This window comes from Notamacropus eugenii, chromosome 1 (assembly GCF_028372415.1).
Source record: "Notamacropus eugenii isolate mMacEug1 chromosome 1, mMacEug1.pri_v2, whole genome shotgun sequence".
In the NCBI taxonomy this organism is placed as follows: Eukaryota; Metazoa; Chordata; class Mammalia; order Diprotodontia; family Macropodidae; genus Notamacropus; species Notamacropus eugenii.
This window is the reverse complement of record NC_092872.1, coordinates 747,963,685-747,974,021: the sequence shown is the minus strand read 5'-3', so window position 1 is coordinate 747,974,021 and position 10,337 is coordinate 747,963,685. Positions and strand designations below refer to the sequence as shown.

Here is a 10,337-nt window from a genome sequence, read left to right as displayed (position 1 = left end):
AAGATGACACAAGAGAATCCTTTTTTTTTTTTTTTAAGGAGTCAACAGCTTACCAAAGGAAGCACAAAATTGGGGGGGGGGGGGGAAGATTACAAGAATTTACTGAAGAAAATAGTTCCTTTAAAGGTAAGACTGGCCAAATTGGAAAAAAGGGAGGTAAAAAAGCTTACTGAATAAAACAATTACTTGAAAAATAAAGTTGGGCAAGTGGAAGATAATGATTACATAAGACTTGCAAAACCAATAAAATAACATTTAAATAGAAAATGTAAAATATTTCATTGGGGAAAAGTGACTTGAAAATAGACTGAAGATGTATAATTTAAGAATTACTGATGTACCTGAAAGCTATGATAAAAGAGAGAGGGAGACAGACAAACAGAGACATAGAGGGGATAGAAAAAGAGAAGAGAGAGGGAGAGGGAAAGAGAAAGAGAGAGAGAGAAAGGTCAGAGATCATATTTCCAAAGAATCAGTCATGTACATAATGGAATCATGGAGTAAAAAAGTAACTGAGATGATTCATTGATCACCATTTGAAAGGAAAATTCCAAAGAATATTATAAATTCCAGAGTTCCTAGGTCAAGGGAAAACTTCGGCAAGCAGTCAGAAAGAAACAATTGAAATATCATTGAGAAATACTCAGGATTGCATGGAATTTAACAGCTTTCATGCTAAAGGATCAGATGACTTTGAATAAGATATTCCAGAGAGCAAAGGAGCTAATGTTACAACCAAGAATCACCTCCCCATCAAAACTTGAGTTTTATTTCAGAGTAGAAAAGAAATGGACATTGGGCACACGAAAGGACTTTCAAACATTTCTGATATAAAGACCAGAATCCCATAATATGTGTTCATAAGAAACACATGTGAAGCAGAGAGACAGAACCTGAGTAAAAGTAAGGGGCTGGAACAGAATCTATTATGCTTCAGCTGAAAAAAAAAAATAAAAAGCAGGGGTAGCAATAAAAATTTCAAGTAAAAGAAAACCAAAAATAAATCTATCAAAAAAGGGATAAAGGAGAAAGCTACTCTTGCTAAAAGCCACCATAGACAATGAAGCAATATCAATAGTAAAAGCATATATAACAAATAGGGATTGTTTCCATATTTTCAAAAGAAAAGTCAAATGAGTTAAAGAAGGAAGTAGATGGAAAAATTATGCTAGTGAGGAAATTTGCCCACTCAGAATTAGATGAATACAACCAAAAATTAAACAAGAAAAAAGTTAAGTAGGTGAATAAATTTTTTTAAAGTTAGACATGATAGACCTTTGGAGAAAACTTAATAGGAATAGAAAGCAATAAACTTTTCTACAGCATTATAGAGCACTTATATTAAAAACGACTATTAAGGCATAAAAATTCACAATCTAAGGTAGAATGGCAAAAAAAAATTAAATCCATCATTTAAAAATCATAATGTGATAAATTTATATTCAATAAAGGGCAAAGGAAAGATAGATTAACAGTAATTGGAAATGAATTACCCAGGTAAACAGACAAGGAAATAGAATATTTTAACAACCTGATTTTAGAAATAGAAATTCAACAAATTGTTAATGAACTTTGTAAGGAAGGTTCTCCAGGGTCGGATAGATTCACAAGTGAATTTTCTCAAATATTTCAAGAACACTTAGTTCTAATACTACATAAATTATTTGGGAAAATAGGCAAAAGAGGAGTCCTGTCAATTTTTTATTAGACAAATATGATGCTAATCATTATATCTGAAAAATTGAAAACAGAGAAAGAAAACTATGGAACAACTTCCCTAATCGATACTGATGTAAAAATTCCAAATGAAATACTCGCAAGATTATTACAGCAATAAATCACAAGGATCATTCATTTTGACCAGGTGGATTGTTTATATTTGTTAATTTATTTTGAGTTTTCAACATTCAGTTGAAAAAAATGTGAAATGCTTCACAAATTTCCGTGTCATACTTGCATAGAGACCATGTTATTCTTCTCTGTGTCAGTCCAATATTAGTATATGTGCTGCTAAAGCAAGCAGCTAGGTGAGTTTTATATCAGGAATGCGGGGCTGGTTCAATATTAGGGAAACTCTCAGTAAAATTGACCATATCAGTAAAAAGAACAACGAAAATGTATGATTGTGTGGTTATCTCAATTTTCTTAATAAATCCAGGGAATTATTACCTTTATTATTATTAATAGATGTAGTAAAAGTTTTTTGACAGAATAAAACACAAATTCCTATTAAAAATACAAGAAAGCATAGACTTTTCCTTCAAATGATAAGTAGTATCTATCTAAAATCTTCAGGAAGTATTGTCTGTAATGACAATAAGCTAAAAGCCTTTGAAATAACATTAGGGATGAAGGATGGATACTCATTATCATCTCTTATTACCACTATTATTAAGCATTTTAGTAGAAATGCTAGCTAGAGCAATGAGAAGAATTAAACAATGAGAAAACAGCAACTATAACTCTTTGTAGATGATATAATAGTATACTGAAAGAATCCTAGTAATTCATTTTTTAAAGCTACTTGAAATAATTAACTTTAGCAAAGTTGTAGGACATGAAATATATATCATCAGCATTTCTATATATTACCAACAAAGCCCAGTAGAAAGACAGAAAGACAAATTACATTTGAAATCACTGTAGATAATACTTGGGAGTATAACTTTCAAGATAAACCCAGGAATTATATAAACATAATTACAAATATTTTTCACAAATAAAGTCAGATCTAAACAGATCTAATTGAAAAATATTAATTGCTCATGCATATACTTGAAACAATATAATAAAAATTACAATTCTACTTTAATTTTGTATTTAGTGTCATGCAAATACAATTACCAAACACTACTTTATAAAGCTAAAAAAAATCATAAGAAAATCCATCTGGAAGAAAAAATGGTGAAGAATGTCAAGGAAATAATGAAAGTGAAAAGGTAAAGGAAGTTGGCCTCATCATACCAGATCTCAACCTGTATTATAAATCAGTAATCATCAAAATAATCTGTCAATGGCTAAGAAATGGAGAAGTAGATCCGTGTAATGGATAGGGTAGACAATACATAGTGGTAAATGATCATATTAACCTAGTGTTTGATAAACCCCAAAATGCAAACTTTTGGGAAAGTAACTCCCTTTGATAAAAGCTGCTGAGAAAACTGGAAAACAGATTGTCAGAAACTAAGTTGACACCAAAATTTCACACTGCATGACAAAATAAGGTCAAACTGGTATAACAATAAGTATACCAACATACACAGGGGGGACTGCTATCACAGGTTTTTTGATCTGCTTCTCTAAAAGGAAAGGCAACTTTTGAGGGGTTAACAATCACTTTAATCAAGCACATATATCATTTATTTAGTTCAGGGGAAAAAGTTAGAACGCTGAACTTCAGAGAAAATACAGAGAAATCAAAGATCCACAGACATGGCTTCCTCTGATTTGACCATAATGAATACATACATTGCAATTCAACAGGCAGGTCCAACTATCTGAACATGGTTATCAAAGAGGGAGCACTAAAATCTGGGTTTTCCAAGCCAGAGCGGGCTGGGGGTCCTTAGCTGCTTTCCATAGTGCTCATCTGGCCAAACAAAATCTCACCCTCAGAGTATTTATACACTTCTCAGAGCCAGAGGGCATGACCTTCTGAATGACTGTCCCAATAGAAAAACAAATGGTACTTTGGATCCTCCTACAAAACAAATCCCCTAAACAACTTTCCCTCAATGCACAGACTCATCAATGTGTGGGGAAAATCTTCTCTAATGGCATTATTCAATCAGAAGCACTTTTAGTAAAACAAAAACAGAAAAGATTCTACTTTACTTGGCCTTACAAATAGATACACAATTTGTGAAAAAAGGATAATATTATGGACAATTTAGAGGAGCATAAAATATTTTATTCTTTCAGACCTATGAATAAGGGAAGAATTTATGACCAAACAAAAGATAGAGAACAGTATGAGATGTAAGATATATTTTGATGATAATAAATTAAAAAAAAAAGTTTTGCTCCAATAAAACCAAAGCAGCCAACATTAAAAGTAAAGTAAAAGCTAGAAAAAATATTTTTTTCAAGTGTGTAGACAGCTGAGTCAAATTTACAAGAATTTAAGTGATTCCCTAACTCATAAATGCCCAGAAGATAGGAGTAGGTAGTATTCAGATGAGAAAATCAAAGCTGTGCATAGTCATATAAAAATCATTTAAATAACTATTGATTAGAGGAATGCAAATTAACAAACTCTGAAGTATCAACTCATACTTATCAGATTGGCTAATATGACAGAAAAGTAAAACAATTGGAAGGGATGTGGGAAAATTAGGACACTACTGCACTATTGGGGGAAGTGTAAACTATTCCAACCATTCTGGAGAGAAATTTGGAAATATGTTCAAAGGGCTGCAAAACTCTGCATACCCTTTAATCCAGAAGTGCTACTACTAGGTCTATTACCCCAGTAAATGAAAAAAAGGATAAAAAAGGATTTATATGTACCAAAATATTTATAGCAGGTCTTTTTGTGGTGACAAAGAATTGGAAATTGAGTGGAAGTCCATAAACTAGTGAATGACTGAACAAGTTGTGGCATATTATTGTAATGAAAACATTTATGCTATAAGAAATAATTAAAAGACTTCTTTTAGGGGGAAAAGTACCTGGAAAGAGGCATATTATATATTACATATATAATTATATATATAGTATATATTATATATAGTAAAAGTGAAATCATATGATGATCAGAAGTGAATGACTTAGCTACTCTCTACAATACAATGATCCAAGACAATTCCAAAGGACCCTTATGAGAAATGCTATCCACCTCTAGAGAAAGAACTGATGAACTCTGAATGAAGATCAAAGCAAAATGTTTTCATTTCCTTTATTTTATGAACTTTTTTGCTCTATATTTTGGTTTACAATGTAGCTAATATGAAGATATATTTTGAATGATTGCACATGTAAAACCTTTATCAGCTTGCTTATCATCTGAGGGAGGTGTGTGGGACTGGAGGGAGGGAGAAAAATTGGAGGTGAAAATTTAAAAAAATGAAATGTTACAAAATACTTTTATATGTAATTAAGGAAAAATAAAATATTATTTTAAAAATTAAAAACATAGGTATCTGTTCTGTTATCAGGTTTGAATCAGCATCCTGGAAACATTTATAGCTTAGTTTTGAATAAGGCAGAAATTTTTTTAAAGTCTTCAGAGGGTTGAAATCTTTGGAGAATCTCTATCTCAATCCATGATTTGGTAGCTAAATTATTTAGTGGGTAGAAGCTTAGAATCCTTTGAGACATTACAATAAGAACATATTAAGATCCTATCACTTTATCATTCATTCAATACTGCTTACCTACTTGGGTTTAACCTATTTCTTATCTACCCTTTCATACAGACCGGTCTTTTTCTGCCTAGATGATTCCTTACTTTATTCCCTGCTGACTAGCTTAGTAAAATTGCTGATTATATGCTGACATAACACACAATTGCACAATTTCTCTTGGTAAGAATATGAACCATTGGAAATACTCCCCTTTCCTACATGGTGGAAGAATCTTTTCAGTCACTGAAAAAAAAAAATGACATCTGTTGATAAATGGATGACATTTTACCCAGATATACATGCAAGCTCTGAATCAAAAAATGTGCTAAATTGCAGAATAGGAGAATTTGTGTTATATATTATTCAACACAAATAACCATTTTATACCAGAGAAAATTGAAGCTCAAATAAAATTGAATTAAACAGTCACACAAATAGTGAGTAGGTAAAGTATGGTTACAAGTATGAGATATTTAGTAAACACTCCTCCCAAAATTTGCTTTGAAAGAATCAATAAAAACACATATTAAGCACTTCCATTCTACTGGATAATATCACATATAAACATGCTTACACATTTATATATGCATACATTTACACACAGATACGATTATAAGCATGCTACTTTTTATCAGATCCAGACCACTTGAGACTATAAAGCTCCCCAATCAATAGGAAACAAGGACAATAACTTCTCTCCTGAGGTACTTTGAGAACAGATCCTTTTTTTTTTTTTTTGTGAATAGTATTTTATTTTTTTCCAATTCCATGAAAAGATAGTTTTCAACATAGATTTTTTAAATAAGATTTTAAGTTGCTAAAGCTTCTTTTCCTGCCCTGCCTCCCTCCCATTCCCTTTCCCTGAGACAATAAGCAATCTGATATAGGTTATACATGTGCAGTTATGAAAATATATTTATACACTAGTCATCTTGGGAAAAAAGAGACAGAACAAAAGGGAAAAGCCATGAATAAAATGAAAATAGTACAATGTTTTCCTGGTTGAGCTCTCTTCACTCAGCATCAGTTAATATAAGTCTTTCCAACTTTTTTCTTAAACCCACCTGCTCCTCATTCCTTACAGTACATTAGTATTTCAATACGTTCGTATACCATAACTTGTTCAGTCATTCCTCATTTCCTAGACAACCTCTAAATTTCCAATTCTTTGCCACTACAAAAAGAGCTTCTATAAATATTTTTGTACATGTGGGTCCTTTTTCCCATTTTTATGATTTCTTAAGGATAAGGATCTAGCAGCGATATTGTAGGATCAAAGGGTGTGCACAGTTAGATTGCCCTTTAGGCATAGCTCCAAATGAGAACAAATCTTTCTACACTGAAGCAGCATGAGAGTGACTTTTTAATCTCTGACTCTTAAATAAAATAACAAGCTTTTCCTATTGAACATTGATTGAACTCCTTCACGTGATTGCTTCTGAAAGGGATGAACAATTAAAGTTTATAAACTTGGTCATAAGAAACTGTTGTTCTTTTATCCCTGGATTCATTATGATAGAAACTGTACAACCAGGGAAGAAAGACTCCAGGAAAAAAAAAAAAGTATATAAGAGGATAAAGAGAATTTCAAACTTTTACTCAGTTATGGGTTATGATTCTTTGCTTGCAATACACCATTGCAGCAGCTTAGCCCTCTTTCTTATCTATCATCTATCCACCTACCTACCTACCTATCCACCTATCTATCTATCTATCTATCTATCTATCTATCTATCTATCTATCTATCTATCTATCTATCTAATCTATCGATCAATCGATCTATCAATCTATCTACTCTGTCATCTATTATAATTGCCATGTATTGAAAGCACTTTAAAGATTTCTATATGTTAACTCAGTCAAAGCTCACAACAATCCCATGAGTTCAAGAGTCTTTATACTACTTTTACACATGATGAAGAAACTGAGGGACAAAGAAGTTAAACAACTTGCCCAGACTCCCCCACTTAACTAGTGTTTCAGGCAATTTCAAACTCAGATATTCCTGACTTCAAGTCCAAGGCTCTATCTAGTAAGTCATCTAGCTTTCACATGCATGCACATGCATGCTTGAATACACACATATACATGTGTGTATATGTATTGTATGTATGTTTGGGTATATGTGTAAGTACATATAAATGTGTGCATATATATCAGATTGATCGATAAATAGATACATAGATAGATACATAGATAGATAAGATAAATAGATAGCAGCTAGATACCTTGATTCACAGAGAGATGGGCTTGGAGTCAGGACAGTTCAAATTTGCCCTCAAATGCTTCTAAGCTATGTACATCTGGGCAAGTCACTTTACACTGCCTCAATTTCCTGATCTCTGAAAGAAGCTTGAATAGAAAATGGAAAAACATTCAAGTATCTTTCTCAAGAAATCCTTCAATGGGGTCACAAAGAGTTGGATAAAATTGAAATGACTGAACAATCACAGGAACATATATAAACATATGTGTGTGTAATTTAACAAAAAAAGGGAACAATGCTTAATGAATTGGCAAAGTAAACAGCTTTAATGAAATTTAAATTTTAGGAAACATTTGAATCAAGGCAAGGATAGGGTTTGGGGATCAGAGTATTTCAGACTGTTTTTTTTTTCATTCTGTTGACTTGGATTTTAAAAAAAAAATAAACAGAAAACTGTTCAACATATTGCTTTCTGGTTTTATCCTTTAAAGTCCTTGTATAATCTGACTAATTTTTATTTCATTTTGGTTCAGGAACATGTGAATAATTCAGTATTCATAATATCGACTCTAAGAAGCATTTTTTATCTCTGGTTAAGCTTTTCATAGCCTTAAAACCAATGATGAGAGAGTGGGATTGAATTAAGTTGGTCAGGAAAGGGGAGGCCGAGAAGCCAGATTTCTAGATCACAAGGAAAGGATGAGTCAGATATTCTGTTTTATGTTTTCAGCGTTAATCCACCATGATTTTATATTCTAAATTTTTGGGGAAAATTCTAATCAAAATATTTTATGTTTCTAAAATTTTCTTTGTCATGTATTTGCAATTACATGTTATAGTTATTTGTAACTGATAATACAGAATTCAGTATTGGATTGTATATTTCATATAATAATATTTTTCAATTGTCAGAATGTTTAGATTTGAGCAACTGATTTGTGTAGATTTCTCAACATATTCAGGACATCCTGATTCAATATCATCTCCCTATTCTTCTTACTCAATTTCCATTAAATAAATACTTATATGTATAAATAGATGGATAGATAAAACATGATTCAAATGTTAGAAAAAATAAAATGATCACCCTTGCTGTTTGGAAGGGAGCTATATTAAAGAGTGTTACTAAAAGGAAGGACCTTCCATCTAAAGCATGATGGGGTATACAGAAACTGAATTTAAATGTTTCAGCTCTGTGCCTCTCAGCCCCCAGCCTGGTTATTCTCTCAGTTTAGAAGTCCGCTGCTGTCAGCCTGCATTAGTTCTGAGAATGTGTGATGATAATGGGGAACTAAATCCAATGATATTAAGTGGAAGAACAAATTGGGAATTAAATTGTCTCAAATTGATTTTTATAGAAAAAAAGTATAAAGGTTATTAGAGCATTCCATATGTGAGGACTAGTATTGGCTTCAATGGGTTTATGGAAATGCTTGAGCCAAACAAAGAATTTATTCCTTACCACTTTTTCCTCCAATGTCCAGGGGGGAAAAATACCTGCATATATATCATTGTTTGGTCTGGTACCAGGTTTGAATTAAGGTATTGGCTATGTCAACAGCTTAGTTTTAATTATAGTAGAAAACAAAACAAAACATACAAGATGGGAGTGGGGAAATCAATGGGGTTCTCTACTGCACTCCCTGGCAAGGCATCTATGTAAGTCATACAACAGAGTTAGACTTTCTGTCTGAAAGAGCTGTGTGAATTCTGACCAAGACATATATTAGTAGTATGACTATGGATTAATTACTTAACCTATCTTGACCTGTTTCCTTAATAGTAAAGTGAAGATAATAAAATACCTCCCTATTGTGCTTACATGTGCATTGCATAGACTGAAGAAGGCAAAATGCTCTTTATTTCCCAAAGATTCAAGTGCTACATAAATTGTATGACTAGTGTTTTTGCTGATGTTATTTTTATTATTATTATTCCAGCAAAGGTCCATATAGTCAAAGGTTGTTTTTTTCCAACTGTAATTTGTGGCTGTGAGAGTTGGACTATAAAGAAACCTGAATGCCACAAAATCGACAATTTCGAATTGTGCTGCTGGAGAGGACTTTTGAGAGTTCCTTGGACAGCAAAGAGATTAGATCAGTCATTGCTTTAAAAAATTAATGCAGTCTCTTCACTGGAAGGTCAAATACTGAAGCTGAATGTTAAATACTTTGGCCACATTGTAAGAATACAGGACTCACTGGAAAGGGGATGACAGGTTACAAGATAATGTCACAGAAGCAACAAAACACAAACTTTGAAAGCTTCTGGAAGGTAGAGAGTCCTGGTGTGCTATGGCACATTGGGTCATGAAGAGTCAGACATGACTGAATGACTGAACAAAAACAACAAAAATTGTTATACCATAAGAGGCATAATTCTTTCCTATTAATTACAACTGCTGTCTTGGACTTTCTGATTACTCATCCGTATAAATAAAATAAACAAATTATCAATGAGCATGTGTCCTCACATGAATACATATGCATGTTTATAAATTATACACACACAACATAATTCAAATTTTGTAAAAAGATAGAAGTTCAACAATTTGGAAATTGAAGTAGATCATTTAAAAATAGACAGTCTAGGAGAATGAGAAGAAATGCGAAAACATATCTTCTTTTTATTGGAAAAGGGTAATGTGGGTAAAAATGTTGAATACAGACACTGTCACTCTATTGGTTGGTGCTGCTTAAACTTTTTTCTTTGTTACATGGGAACAAAAGAAAACTCTTTAAGACGTGGGGGTGAATATGTAAGGAAATGATTTTGATATAAAAAT

General features: G+C 32.3%; 1 non-coding gene across 1 annotated transcript; it reads right to left on the bottom strand.

Moving 5' to 3' along the window:
* Positions 1 to 1,916: 1,916 nt before the first annotated feature.
* LOC140521770 (U6 spliceosomal RNA) lies at positions 1,917 to 2,019 on the bottom strand. The gene has a single exon (XR_011973070.1). It is a non-coding gene; the product is annotated as a U6 spliceosomal RNA (small nuclear RNA).
* Between the last annotated feature and the right edge of the window lie 8,318 nt (positions 2,020 to 10,337).